The 15,268-nt window shown below is 42.0% G+C and overlaps 1 protein-coding gene and 2 non-coding genes across 9 annotated transcripts in view; 2 read left to right on the top strand and 1 right to left on the bottom strand.

Moving 5' to 3' along the window:
* Window positions 1–15,268, bottom strand: part of LOC134285314 (glutathione hydrolase 1 proenzyme-like) — a 768,131-nt gene that overhangs the window by 353,105 nt on the left and 399,758 nt on the right. The window lies entirely within an intron of this gene.
* On the top strand, window positions 11,985–12,055 carry Trnat-agu (transfer RNA threonine (anticodon AGU)). The gene has a single exon. It is a non-coding gene; the product is annotated as a tRNA-Thr (tRNA).
* Window positions 12,486–12,556, top strand: Trnat-agu (transfer RNA threonine (anticodon AGU)). The gene has a single exon. It is a non-coding gene; the product is annotated as a tRNA-Thr (tRNA).

The raw sequence follows: 15,268 nt of genomic DNA, 5'->3' as shown, positions 1-15,268 counted from the left end.
CGTTCGAGATTCATCTGAAGGAGCGGTCAACAGTCGAATCCACCTACTACCGCATCAAGGGCTTCTTGTTGGCCAACAATAAAGCAATAATCAATCAGCAGTTACCATCTCCAACTCATTCTGAGCCGCAATCCCTATCGTCTGCGTCGCAGGTGCGATTGCCGGACGTTAAACTTCCGGTCTTCGATGGGAGAGTAGAAAACTGGCTTAATTTTCATGATCTGTATACGTCGCTTGTCCACTCGGCGGCTGGCCTGTCCAATATACAGAAGTTTTATTATCTACGGTCCTCCCTTTCGAACGCCGCATTGCAGCTGATTCAGACGATTCCGATCAGCGCCAATAATTACCCGGTGGCGTGGAAGCTGCTTGTAGACCACTTTCAAAACCCAGCGCGATTGAAGCAAACATACGTGGATTCGCTTTTCGACTTCTACCCCTTGAAACGAGAATCAGCAGCGGAACGGCACAGCCTGGCAGAGAAATTTGAAGTCAACGTGAAGGTGCTTCAACAACTTGGTGAACTCACAGAATTTTGGGATGTTCTTCTAATTCGCCTACTCAGTACCCGTCTAGACTCAACCACCAGGAGGGACTGGGAGGAATTCGCCTCGTCAAAGGGAACTGTCATCTTCAAAGATCTGCTTGCCTTTATTCAGCGTCGCGTTACGGTACTGCAGTCTATCCAAGCGAAGGTAGGCGACATCAATCCATCGAACCAACAGAAGAAACCTGTTCAACGAGCCGTTTCGAGTCATGGAGCTAGCCAGGTCAGCCAGCGAAAGTGCATCGTTTGTTCTGATCACCATCCACTCTACCTGTGCACCACGTTCGCGAAGCTACCAATTGACGAGAAAGAAAAGGAGGTTCGACGGCACCAGCTTTGTCGAAACTGTCTGAGGAAAGGTCATCATGCCAAAGAATGTTCGTCGTCTACTAATTGCCGAAAGTGTCGTGGCCGCCACCACAGCCAGCTTTGTTCCGAGTCGTCTACTTCCTCAACGTCAAAGCCCACATGCCCTCAGCATCCGAAGCCTACAACTTCTCCAGCTAGTGATCCTCCAACCACGTCTGCGTCTGCCACTCTTTGTGAGACTATCAGCTGCGCGTCTGTTGGGCAGAATAAGAAAACCCTCCTCCTCGCCACCGCCATCGTCATCCTTGTGGACGATAATGGAGTTGAACACCTTGGTCGTGCCCTTCTCGATTTCGAAAGCGAATGCTGCATCGTGACCGAGAGATTTTCTCAGCGTATTAAAGCCCAACGGAAAAGGATACACCTGCCGATAAGCGGAATAGGCCAAGCGTCCACACAAGCAAAACAAAAGTTCGTGTCCACCATCCGCTCTAGGGTCGGCGAATATGCCGCCACTGTCGAGGTCCTTCCACGAGTAACAATCGACTTACCTGCGGCTTCGGTTAACTCCTCTACTTGGGACATACCATCTGGACTCCAGCTCGCCGATCCATCCTTCGATAGTAGCAGTCCTGTAGACATCATCATCGGCGCAGAGATATTTTTCGAATTGTTTCGAGTTCCTGGTCGCATTTCTCTCGGTGATAATCTGCCGCTCTTGGTCAACTCCGTATTTGGCTGGATCGTATCAGGAAAGTCCACTACAGGTTCGCCCTCCTCTCCAGTCGTCGCAAATCTCGCTACGCTATCGGATGTCCATCACTTGATGGAGAAATTTTGGACAATTGAGGAAAACGATTCATCAACGAGCTATTCTGTTGAAGAACAATCCTGCGAAGACCATTTTCGGCAGAACGTAACTCGCACTTCCGATGGACGTTACGTCGTACGTTTGCCAGTCAAGGAAGATGTACTGCAGCACCTGAGCGACAACCGTCGCACCGCCGTTCGACGATTCCACATGTTCCTAAACCGTCTCACTCAAAATCCTGGCCTTCAACAACAGTACCAGGCGTTTATTGATGAGTATTCCATCCTCGAACACATGCAACGGATTCATGACTACGACGACCACGAAGTTAGACGCTACTATCTCCCACATCATGCTGTAGTACGCGATGAAAGCACAACTACGAAACTACGCGTTGTGTTCGATGCGTCTTGCAAAACACCGACTGGATACTCACTCAACGATGCGCTGATGGTGGGACCAACAGTGCAAGAAGACATTCGTTCTATAACTATGCGTTCCCGCAAGCACCAAGTCATGATCGTAGCGGACATTAAGATGATGTATCGTCAGGTGCTCGTTGACCCTCGAGACACATCGTTGCAGCTCATCGTGTGGAAACCAAGTCCCGATCATCCGTTAGAGACATTCGAGTTGAAGACGGTGACATACGGAACAGCGAGCGCACCATACCTAGCCACCCGTGTGTTGGTTAAACTAGCTGACGATGAAGGGTCAGATTTCCCTCAGGCTGCCACAGTTTTGAAGAAGGATTTTTATGTGGACGATCTCTTCTCCGGTGGACGGAACGCAGCAGAAGTTGTAGATCTGCGAAACCAGCTAGACGCACTCCTAGCAAAGGGTGGATTTCAGTTACGAAAATGGGCGTCTAACGATCTATCTGTTTTGGAAGGAATCCCGCCTGAAAACCGAGCATTACAACCGTCTGTTGCGTTTGATCCTCATCAAGTCATAAAAACACTTGGACTCTACTGGGAACCCGCTAACGATTGCCTGCGATACAAAATTGACCTGCCGTCCGAGTCTACAAATCAACCAAACGTCTCGTGCTCTCATTGATCGCACGTCTCTACGACCCACTCGGCTTAGTGGGACCAGTGGTAACAACCACAAAGATCTACATGCAGGATTTGTGGACACTTAAGGACACCAGCGGAACGCAATGGGGCTGGGACCAAGAACTACCAGCGGAGTATCGGGCACGATGGAGCATCTACCAATCACTACTACCAAGGCTGAATGAACTTCGAATTCAACGCTGCGTTCTTCTCCAGAATCCCGAAAGCATACAGATCCATATCTTCGCCGACGCTTCTCAGGTCGCTTACGGTGCCTGCGCCTACATTAGATCTATCAATGCATCTGGGTTGGTCCAAGTCTCGCTTCTTACCTCCAAATCTCGCATAGCACCTCTTAAACGACAGAGTATCCCGCGACTCGAGTTGTGTGGCGCATTGCTGGCGGCGGAATTGTACGGACAGGTGAAATCATCTCTACAACTCGACGCTCAAGTGTTCTTCTGGGTAGACAGCACCGTCGTACTGCACTGGCTCAACGCATCACCATCCGTGTGGTCAACCTTTGTCGCAAATCGAACCTCGAAAATTCAGCTCGCCACTCAAGGTTGCCAGTGGAATCATGTAGCAGGGGTGGAAAATCCAGCAGACTGCATCTCCCGTGGTATGACTGCAGACACTCTTTTGGAATCCCAGCTTTGGTGGCAAGGGCCGGAATGGTTGCGAAATCATCAATGTTACTGGCCGCATTCGGAAACTTTGTCACCTCAATCCTCCGAAGCAATGAAGGAAGGACGCAAAACCTCTACAGCAGCTACAATTTCTTGCCAGGAACCAAGCTTCGTCGATCTTCTAACTGAAAGATTCTCTGACTACAGACGTCTCATTCGGACTGTGGCCTACTGCCGACGTTTTGCGAAAAACTGCCAAAAGGTGCCCCAAGAAAGAATCCAATCCACCGTCTTATCCTTAGATGAAGAGAAGGAAGCGGAAACCATTCTACTCCGATTAGTTCAGCAGCAGTGTTTTGCCGAAGAATGGAAGCAGCTTCAGGACTCCCGGTCCGCATCTTCAATGTCCCGCCTCAAGTGGTTCCATCCGTTCATCTCTGAAGAGCAGCTGATACGAGTGGGTGGTAGATTGGGTAACACTGAAGCACCTTACGACTGCAAGCATCAAATCATCCTACCGCCATCGCACACGATCTCGTTCCTCTTGACTCGAAGCTACCATAGAAAGCATCTCCACGCAGCCCCGCAGCTGCTTCTTAATCTTCTTCGACAGCGGTACTGGATCATAGGGGCCAGGAAGCTGGCCAAACAAGTAGTACATCGCTGCGTAATTTGTGTCCGAGCACGTCCTCAATTAGTTCAGCAGCTCATGGCGGAGCTTCCTGCATCACGAGCAACCGCAAGCCGACCCTTTACCACTACTGGGGTGGATTATTGGGGGCCAATCCATCTAGCACCAATTCACCGCCGCGCTTCTCCAAAGAAGGCCTATGTCGCAATATTTGTGTGCTTCAGTACAAAGGCGGTCCACATTGAACTTGTCATGGATCTCAGTACACAAAAATTCCTTCAAGCGCTTCGACGATTCGTATCACGCCGAGGTCTTTGCTCAGACCTACACAGCGACAACGGCAGAAACTTTGTAGGCGCTGCCAAAGAGTTGAAACAACTTGTCCTCAGCAAGAAGCACCAAGATTCCATCAGCAAAGAATGCAACGAACTAGGAATCCGCTGGCACTCCAATCCACCAAAAGCTTCGCATTTCGGGGGGCTTTGGGAGTCCGCCATTCGCTCGGCCCAAAAACATTTTGTCCGTGTGCTCGGGCCCCACTTGCTATCCTTCGATGACATGGAAACCCTCCTGTGTCAGATTGAAAGCTGTCTGAATTCCCGGCCAATCGTACCACTCCAGTGACGACCCCTCCGACTACGAGCCGCTGACTCCCGGTCATTTTCTGACCGGATCATCACTGAAGGCTGTTCGAGACAACGATCTGCACGACATTTCCATGAACCGTCTCCAGAGATGGCATCGAGTGCAAAAAATGTTCCAGGATTTGTGGAAAAGATGGCATCTGGAGTACTTGTCGACACTACAACCGCGGGCCAAATGGTGTAGTCCTCCTGTACCAATCCGCCCAAATCAGCTGGTTATTCTTCGCGACGAAAGCACCGAACCTATGCACTGGCCTATGGCAAGAATCCACCAGGTGCATCCGGGATCTGATGGTGTAGTACGTGTCGTGACGGTTCAAACGCCGTCTGGCCGGTATTTACGACCCACAACGAAGATTTGTTTGCTGCCGATTGCACCATCATCTTCTGACCAAACTGCATCCGAATGAACTTCACGAGGCCAACATCGCAACACTATCATCATTTCGTCGCACATCCAACGGTACCGGAGCATCTAAAAAGAAAATACAACGCCCTTTATTAGAAGGGACTAGGTAAGGACCAGTCCAATATTATTTAATTCGTAAAAACCCGCTACCAGGTCTTAATGTTTCTAGTCATCATCTCGGTTTTCGCTTTGTGTGACGTTTCGTAAACAACAAACCAACTGTCAGCGGCATCCGTCATGGTTCATCGATTCATCGACGAAGAGGGACAACCCATTCGTTTTCATAAAGCAAGTATCATCAACCCATCATCCAGGTGCGACCAAACTGAAATTGCGTTTGTAGAGGTGATTAACCGTTTGCATCAGAAACCAAGTTCCTGAGGGGCCAGGATGTTCGTGAACCCAATCACGAAATGGAAAGTGGAGACATCTGGTCGTGAAATGCAACAACAATTTTCTTGCACATCCCTGATCATCGATTACACCGTTTATGCTCAAACGCAAATTTGAGGTATAGTAGCATGGCGGCGTACCTTCTTCCGCTGTACCTTGGTATAAAAGGGAATCAATGACAGGAACGAATTCTCTTTTTCCGTGACAGAAAACATCACGCCGACGTCATCGACAGTGTCAACGAGACGATAACAAATAGAGAAGAAAGTGAAAGTTATTTTGCGAATTGTAGAAGTTTAAACCTAAGTAGAGTAAAGTAGAGAAGTGAAATTAGAGTAAAAATAAAGAACTATTGAGTTGAAGTGAAATTAGAATTAAGTTGAATACTTACCTAAAAGTGTGTGGTGTGTGCAACCTAAAAGAAAAGAAGTGTATACCTACCGTATTCCTGGGAACCTTCCTGCTGCCGATCACCGTCCTGCTGCCGCTACTGCCGTTTACTTACCTGCTGCTCGCTGTGCTGTCCACATGAAAAACAAAATAGTTTGGGCATTTCGAGGGTTGAAAATGATATGGGATGATTCAGTGGTAAGGTTGGTGGTGACGAACGCAGGAATTGATGCAGGAGAAGCAATGTTCATATAAATGGTCGGGAAACGTTTCACAAGAAGAGGGAAACGAGCTGGAGTTTGTCTTGATTGAAAAAAAAAATGGAATAATCAAGATAACCAAATTCCATTATCTATTTAACAACACCATTCCGATAAACATACCAATAACAAAAATAATCCCGTTTCGTCAATCCCGTCCGACATGGATGTTTAAAATGTATTGATCATGACCGACTCGAGTCTGTTTTGGTCGAAATCTATTTTGATTGATATAAACGTCATGTGCTCCAAGCCCTGTGACAGCACTGACAAACTTCTTTACAGCTTGTAGGCTTTATACATATAGGCTTACAGGGCTTAATTTAGTTCTTACTGGTTATAGTGCCTATAAGCATTAGGAATGCTTATATAGAGCTACTTAGCACTGAAAAGCTGTTTAATGGCCGTTATAATGCTATTAAGGGCTTAAGGCCGTTATAATGCCCTTAAGGGCTGTTCATTCATGTTGCAGTGGAGTTATCTATTGGCGGTTGTTAAGGCCGTAAATGCGTTGAATCGCTCGACTAAGACCCTTCGTATAGTTTTGAACACCCCAACCAATTCTATTTCTTTTGTAACCATTACCGCTATGTATTTGCTTTGAATAAGTGATTTCTTTATACATGTATGAAGTAAATTTCCCTCCCTTTGGTCACTATTACAACTACCAAGAAATAGTATAGTCTAACCGTCTAATTGTGTTCTACTGAAAATGGACATACATCTCTTTGTAATAACCTACCGCATTGTATAAGAAGCATATAAAAGTCCAAGTGACAGACATTACCAGAAGATACCAGCATCAGTATCAGAAGACATTACCAAAAGATACAAGCCAGTAATAGAAGAGTATCATTACAAGAAGACGTTGCACCAGTGAATATTATCCGAAATATGTTCTGTTGATACCAGATAGTTCAAGTGTACAAGTGTACTAGATACCGTAATAAACCATGAAATACCACCAGTAATCACAGACAAATGGACTAAGTATTCTAGTGATTTAAAGATGAAGAAACGAACCATCCCAGTGTACCTAAGCCAGACCATTATCTACGAATTGAGCTTCTGGCATTAACATTTGGTCCTTCGAGCCGGATGGCGAAGGTACACACCGTGAAAGTGCTATGCAAACCGAGCATGAACATTGAATTTGGATTTTCAACTTATGTTGAAAAAACTCGACCAATTATGGCAGAAGCGCCCAATGCTCCTGCCTTTGTGAAAGTGAACTCGAGAGCATCATTGCTCACTACCACCAACCAATCGAACTAGTGAAGAGAGACAATGCCGAACCGCGTGCAGTGACTGTAGATGAGTGAACAAAGGTGGACGGGAAAACATGGCTGCGCTTCGAAAATCGTCCGTGTCGCGTCGAGTGGAAGAATATTGCTTTGAAGAAAGTGTGGAAGCATCTCTTCCTGTGCCAATTCGTCGCGTATTCCTGTTGGTGCGGCTGCTGAAGGAAGAAATCTCCGGTCCGCGAGTGTATTCGCGGAAGGAATTGCTGTTGATCGCACAACGGTGCGAAAACCATCGCAAAAACTTCCACGATGTCAGTGCATTGTTCCGAGCCGGCACTAAATTATCGTTAGTGAAAGCGCAGTTCCTCCAAGTGTGGTCGCCCGTGGCAGTTGAAATGTACGAACGACTGCAAGCAGCGACGAAGACCGAAAAGGACAGCGGAAAGGTTAACTGTTCCGCTTCCAGTATCGAACTTGTCACCGTTTCGAGTGACCCAAGCAGCAGTTGTGAGTATCTGGCAAATAGTGATCGGAAAATTATGCCGGATCGTGATGGAAAGGATGCGGCAAGTGTACGGTGCGTTGTGTGCAACGGCAATCACAATTTATTGCGTTGCAAAAGTTTTTCGTCGTCAGCCGTATCAGAAAAACGCCGTGTCATGAAGCTCTACGGATTGTGCTGTGTGTGTCTGCAGTCAGGACACTCCAAGGTCGAATGCAAGTGCTCCAGTTCGTGTGACAAATGTGGAAACCGTCACGCCACCACAATCCACGATGCAGTGAAGGCCATCGAGCAGTGTGTGGAAATAAATCGTCGTCGTCCATGCATTTGCTGCGGCGGAAAGCATCCGCTGTACCAGTGCGACGATTTTGGAAAGTTATCTCCGACGGGACGAATGAAGTTCGTTAAAGATCACCAGTTGTGCGTGAATTGCCTTCACGCTGGCCACAAGGAGTGCGAGAATCCATGGAGCTGCCGCCATTGCGCTTTGCGGCACCACTCGCTTCTCCATCGAGCACTGCGCCCAGAAGTGCGGTACTACTAGTTACTATCTCCATTTTCGATTTGGTTTATCCAAGTTGAATTCGGCCATTTTGTTTGAAAAATACATTCCTTTGTTTTTCAACACCCTTTGAATCATTTGTTTGAATTCTGGAACAATGATCCCACATCCATTTTGCACATTGGCAATCTCGACACCGTAAGGAACGAGAACGATCCACGAGACAATTAGAATCCCTTCTTTGAATGGCTACTGGAAACAAGGATAGACCAAACATGAAACTTTTGCTGAATCGACATCCCGTAGTTCCCAGTGGGGGAACGTTATTGATCACTTCTTTCCTCAATTTTCGATGCGCTCCACTAGCCGGAGTGCGACCATACGATCCATTCGTCGCATCGAGTGGAGATAACCTGCACCTCTACAGGTTGTCAATCCAAACTTGCTTCACAAGCAAGGCAGTGTCCTTTGGGCGTTCGCAAAGGAGATTGTTTTTGATGTCTCGCCGCTACTGGGAGACTAGGCTTCACTTAGCTGAGTGAAGATTCCGCAGAACGCATTGAGGTTAATGAAGTGAGATGTGCAACATCATCGTCGTCGCCATCGGGAATCCGCAGCAGGATTTCGTGGTATCATTTCTGATTCGGCCAACCGGTCAAGGCCAACGTCGATTCAACAACCAACCTCTTCAATCAAGCCAACCTAGTCCAGTAGTGCAACCGTTCCGGATCAACCCTGATAAAAAGTATCATAAAAATACGATAAATTTTATTGTTACAACACCATTTTTTCGAAAAATATTCACCATTAAACATATTGTAATTTACACAACACACTCACCATCACCCCTATTGTTCTATACCATTCGGCGAATGGTAAATGGCACTTTTACAATAAAAAATGGTGGTCGTTATGTATCTTAACCATAAAATTTTGAGAAAATTTTCATACACTTTTTCGCGAAAAACAATAGAATGTATTGTGTTTTTATGAGACATTTTTAGGGCAATTTTCAAAAGATAACGATATATCTTGATGTTTTTTCATTGTTCTTACAATACAAATACAATTAATTGAATGGCGTCAAATGAATCGTTGTTACAATAAAAATACAATAATATTTGTTGTTATTTGTAAGCAGTTTTCGCTTTTGAAAATCCATAGAATTTATATTTCCCGCTAACATTTATATCCAGCATTTACGAGCACTAACGTCCGCCAGAATGATATGCACATTTTATGATAAGAATCAAACACTCTGATGTATGTCTGGTATGTATTGCTTGGCAGCTGTTGATAAGATTTATCTTCAATCTTTTCAAATAACTGCCAAATATCACAAGTCAGACCTCAGGTCGTATGATCCATATCATAAATCGTTCACAATTCATGTGGCCATTAGTATCTGTGAATGCTGGAGAAAAATGTTACCGAGAAATATGAATTCTTTGGTTTTTCAAAGGCGAAATCTGTTTACATAACAACAAATATTATTGCATGTTTATTTTAACATCGGTTCAATTGACCCCATTAAACTAATTGTATTTGTATTATTATCAATGGCAGTTTACTATTTACTAGATTCCTTTAATTTATTGGAAAACATTAGAAAAATCATTGTTCATCTTTTTCTTGTCTTAACATCCTCACTTGGCTAAACCTGCTTTTCAGCTAGTTTTCTATAAGTACTTCCTCAGTTATTCATTGAGAGCTTCCTCTGCCAACACGGCTTGACGTCTGTCAGTTTTAGCGAATAACATTCGATAACCGAAACATCTACTGTACTCAAATTTAAAACGAAAACTATAAAAAATGTGTCAAGTGATTTTGTATTTGATTATACAAACATGATCCAAGCAACAATAATACTTATTGTTATTCATTTGTTACAAATTGTTTTTAAGTGTAATTGAGAAATAAACTCTTTTTTAATAAAAAGTCCATGAGAACTTTGCAGGCACTTTTGCAACTATTTAAAAACAACTTAAATTAATTTTTACTGATAGTAACTTTAAATTATTATAGAACTATTGAAAAACAATCGAATCAATCAGTCACTAATAAAGCTAATGTTCACTTATTGTACGAACTATATGGGCTTGATTTCTATTGTAAAAAGTAACAATATATCTACTATGTGTTTTATTGTGAACAATAAAACCAGTCATTTGTTAATAATATTTACCATGTAAAGAATGGTAATTTTTTATCCGGGAAGCAGTACCGTCCAACAAAACTACAACGTGTGGTCAATTGAATGCCTACGTCAAGCATCGTCGAATCACCAGTGAGTATCGTTCTCTTGTCACAATATCAGTGAGCATCAGCCAGCAGCATGAGATTTCCATAGGCCCTTCGCAACGTTGGGTAACCTCCGTGATTCCAGCTAAGGGCATCAGTGCAACTAGACCAGGTATGACAATCGAAGCATTGATGTAGTATTCCAGTGAAAGTGTACCCATTGAACAAGTAATAAGCATTGTAATACAGTGAAACTTTGTAAATCCTCCTTGAACCTTATGAAAGTGTAGTAATGAACAGATAAGTCAGGTCACTTCCATGATTCAAAAACTTGAATGAAGATCGACAAAATAAGCCAAGTTAATGTTGAAATATTTTGATATTTCAAGGCGGGGTGTATGTTAAGGCCGTAAATGCGTTGAATTGCTCGACCAAGACCCTTCGTATAGTTTTGAACACCCCAACCAATTCTATTTCTTTTGTAACCATTACCGCTATGTATTTGCTTTGAATAAGTGATTTCTTTATACATGTATGAAGTAAATTTCCCTCCCTTTGGTCACTATTACAACTACCAAGAAATAGTATAGTCTAATCGTCTAATTGTGTTCTACTGAAAATGGACATACATCTCTTTGTAATAACCTACCGCATTGTATAAAAAGCATATAAAAGTCCAAGTGACAGACATTACCAGAAGATACCAGCATCAGTATCAGAAGACATTACCAAAAGATACAAGCCAGTAATAGAAGAGTATCATTACAAGAAGACGTTACACCAGTGAATATTATCCGAAATATGTTCTGTTGATACCAGATAGTTCAAGTGTACAAGTGTACTAGATACCGTAACAAACCATGAAATACCACCAGTAATCACAGACAAATGGACTAAGTATTCTAGTGATTTAAAGATGAAGAAACGAACCATCCCAGTGTACTTAAGCCAGACCATTATCTACGAATTGAGCTTCTGGCATTAACAGCGGTCTTATTGCTAACTCTGAGGGAGATATGTTCTTTAGATCTTTCGAGACCAGAGAAGAGTAGGGCATCTCAGAACAAATCGACCACACGAAAAGTGATAAATTTTTGGCGTGAAAAATCGACTCAAATTATTTTGTTTCTGCCCATTTCGTTTCAATCGTGCATAAACGTCAAAGCAAGACCAGGGCTCAAAGTGTATTGATTACTTTCAGGTATTGTCAAAATTAATGAATAAATGACGTCATATCGATGATTAATTATCTTATTTTTCAAAACTTTGTTTCATTGAGAGCATATCAATTGTTGTTTCGACCACTATTGCAATTACATGGAAGACGTTCCAAAGACGTTTTTGCAATTGCAGGCTGTTATAAAGCATAATTATGGTAATTATGGTATTCAGGTTAGCAGCTACGTCTTCCAGTCTTCTCGTGGCGTAGCGGCAACGCGCCTGTCTAGTGAGTAGGAGTCGTGAGTTCGAGTCTCACCGAGAGGACGAGTAACTTTTTCGCAAATTTCACCTCAATTTGTCCATTTCTCACTCACGCCAGTATATGTAAAGTCTAGCTTTTGGAATAAAGTAAAACTTCCATTCGGCTGGTTAAGCCGCAAAAATCGATAATTAATTAAGTTAATTATGTCATCGAGCAACGGACTCATGTTCCGTAACCGGTCGTTTGAGAACGTCGTGACCCATTGGAAGCTTTCCGCTCACCGCGCGATCTCTTCGACACAGTCGTCGATGAGAGGTGTGTGGACTTCCAACACACAAAAACAATGCGCTCTCGCCTAGGCTTTACATATACAATATATGCGTAGTGTGGATGTACATCTCATTCCATCCGAAAGGGGTGCAATCTGTGGAAAAGATAACCTCGGAATTTTGTGTTGAACTTGAATTCAGGTTAGCAGCTACGTCTTCGAGTCTTCTCGTGGCGTAGCGGCAACGCGCCTGTCTAGTGAGTAGGAGTCGTGAGTTCGAGTCTCACCGAGAGGACGAGTAACTTTTTCGCAAATTTCACCTCAATTTGTCCATTTCTCACTCACGCCAGTATATGTAAAGTCTAGCTTTTGGAATAAAGTATAATTATGGTGTTTTACCAATTATTCTTAATTATCATAATGATATTATACATATTCCCACCACTATTGTATCGCATACCTTATTTACGGTTTTAAGAGATAAGAGGAATTCCACGGAGTCTTGTCAGTCGATCCTGAGCGACCATTTCAAATATATCTGAAACTTTGCACAGTTTTTCAATTTCATCTAAATCGCCATTTTTCGATATTAAACCTTCATATTCACTCACGACTAACTTTTCAAAAGGGTGTATGCGACAATAGTTCAAAAATATTCTAAAAGCTGCACAGCAAAAACGGATTGTTAGATTGTTATGAATTTTTCAGCAAAGTTAGATAACTAAATGACGATTCCTTAGAAAATATACACTGTAAAAAATTTCTTTTTTTACTATAAAAAAATATGATCTTTGTCACAAAAACTCAAATATCTCAAAACCCTATCTTTTTACCAACGTCATTTTTTTAGGGGAAATGGCCTATTATATCAGCTATCTACCATAAAATTTTGGTGATGGTAAACTGATAAACAAAAAAGTTATGACATTTTAAACATTTCACAATTTTTACATTTAATAACAAAAATTTTTTTTTTCTGTGTAAATTATGTCGAGAATTATATTTTGATGCTGATTTTATTGTAAAGGCTACCGCCTGAATTAAACAAGTTGTTTTCATGATATTTTTGTTTGATTATTCATAACTACTATAGTATCTATTTGAAACTTAGACGCGATCCAGTGTTGTGATCAAAAATATTGAGAGTGTCATACTTTTTATTGTACGTGACTGGTGAAAAATGATAGTGTTGAAAAGTTGTTGATTATAAGAAAAATGGAATTAAACTTATTTTTAAGACAAAAGCTGTATAATAAAAGTTTTATATACGCGTATACGTCTAGTTTATCTGCAAAAAAAAATTTCCTCTTAGAGAACAGACTTTATGATCGGAAGAATGCGAGTAACTTCAACAACAACAAATGCATGAGAGGTACATACCACAGACAAACAGACGAAACGCCTAGAACAATTTTCGTGAAAATCCATCGCCCAGTTTACACTACCACCACCTGGTGGCAATGTTTCACGAAACACTGCGTTGTGCAATATCGTCATCAGAAGGCGCTAGTGTGAAACGTCAAACGCAATGAAAAACGATGGGCGCTCTTCTGGTTATGAAAGCAACAACCAAGATTCAAAATGATCGTTAAAGGCGTGGTCAATGAAAATTTCGTCAGTGTAACGTTTGATTGTCTGTATACATGCCATGACAATGCTCACGAAAAAGCAAAAAATACTACGGCTATGGATATTAAAGATTTTATAGTAAATTTTTTCTTCAACCAAGCAAACAACACCAAACTAGTCAGTTAAAACTAATAAGTGATTTTGTATGTTATAATCTAACGAACAACATGAACAATCGCTTTCTCAAAGGTCTTCAACTCAACGCTCTCTTGTAGACCGTTTGATGAAAAAAAATGTTCAAAAGAGTTACGAAATCTCACCGAAAGCACCATAGATAAACTGAAAGAGACTGGTTATGCCCAAATGTCCACATTGAATACAAATTTACGCATTTTCACGTCCTTTGACAAACGAGCCAGCTGTATATCATTGGTAAAGCAGGGCGCAGGAAGTTCGAAAACGATAACAACTGAGAAATTGCCAGAAGTGCTAAGTGCAGAGAGTCATGCCACCGTACCATCAGCGACATCTGTTTAAACAATTTAATCACGCCCCTTTTCAAAAATGCTAAGAAATATTCTTCAACATCTATACCCATTTCAATATTTTAACGTTGCAAAACACGCTTTCAACATTCATCTTGAAGAAGAGGGAAAACACTTGTCCTCAAATGTAACAGCAGATTAATGAATAAACAACTAATGCGCGGAGGGCGTGATAAAATCGGAACATTACTGTACATATAATATACATAATACATAAAAAAACTGCTTGTTTTACTCACGCAAGGCCATTAACAATAAAATCAGCATCAAACTGCGATTTCCGGCCGAAAAAATTTACACTGAAAAAAAAAATATTACTAAATGTGAAAATTGTGAAATGTTTGAATTGTCATAACTTTTTTGTTTATTAGTTTACCATCACCAAATTTTTATGGTAGATTGCTAATACAATGGACCGTCTTCCCTAAAAAAATTACGTTGGTAAAAAGATAGGGTTTTGAGTTATTTGAATTTTTGTGGCAAAAATTATATTTTTTCATGTAAAAAAGATTTTTTTTTCACAGTGTATATTTTCTTAGGAATCACCATTTAGTTATCTAACTTTGCTGAAAAATTCATAGCAATCGAACGAACCATTTTGGCTGTGCAGATTTTTGAATATTTTTGAACCATTTTCACATACACCCTTTTGAAAAGTTAGTCGTGATTCAAAATAAAAATTTGATATCGAAAAATGGCGATTTAGATGGAACTGAAAAACTGTGCAAAGTTTCAGTTCAATAGAAAATCATGAAATAAAAAATTTCCTTAATTTTGATGCTGTTGCTTGGAATCGCTCATAAGCAACTTTGACTGCGTCCCCGAAATACATTCAAGTTAAACACAATCTTTTTGCGAATCCGTTTTTGAGTTGGTGTATCTGCCTCCGAAAT

This window comes from Aedes albopictus, chromosome 1 (assembly GCF_035046485.1).
Source record: "Aedes albopictus strain Foshan chromosome 1, AalbF5, whole genome shotgun sequence".
NCBI classification, from domain to species: domain Eukaryota; kingdom Metazoa; phylum Arthropoda; class Insecta; order Diptera; family Culicidae; genus Aedes; species Aedes albopictus.
The sequence above is the reverse complement of the archived record's forward strand: the minus strand, read 5'-3'. Positions and strand labels throughout refer to the sequence as shown.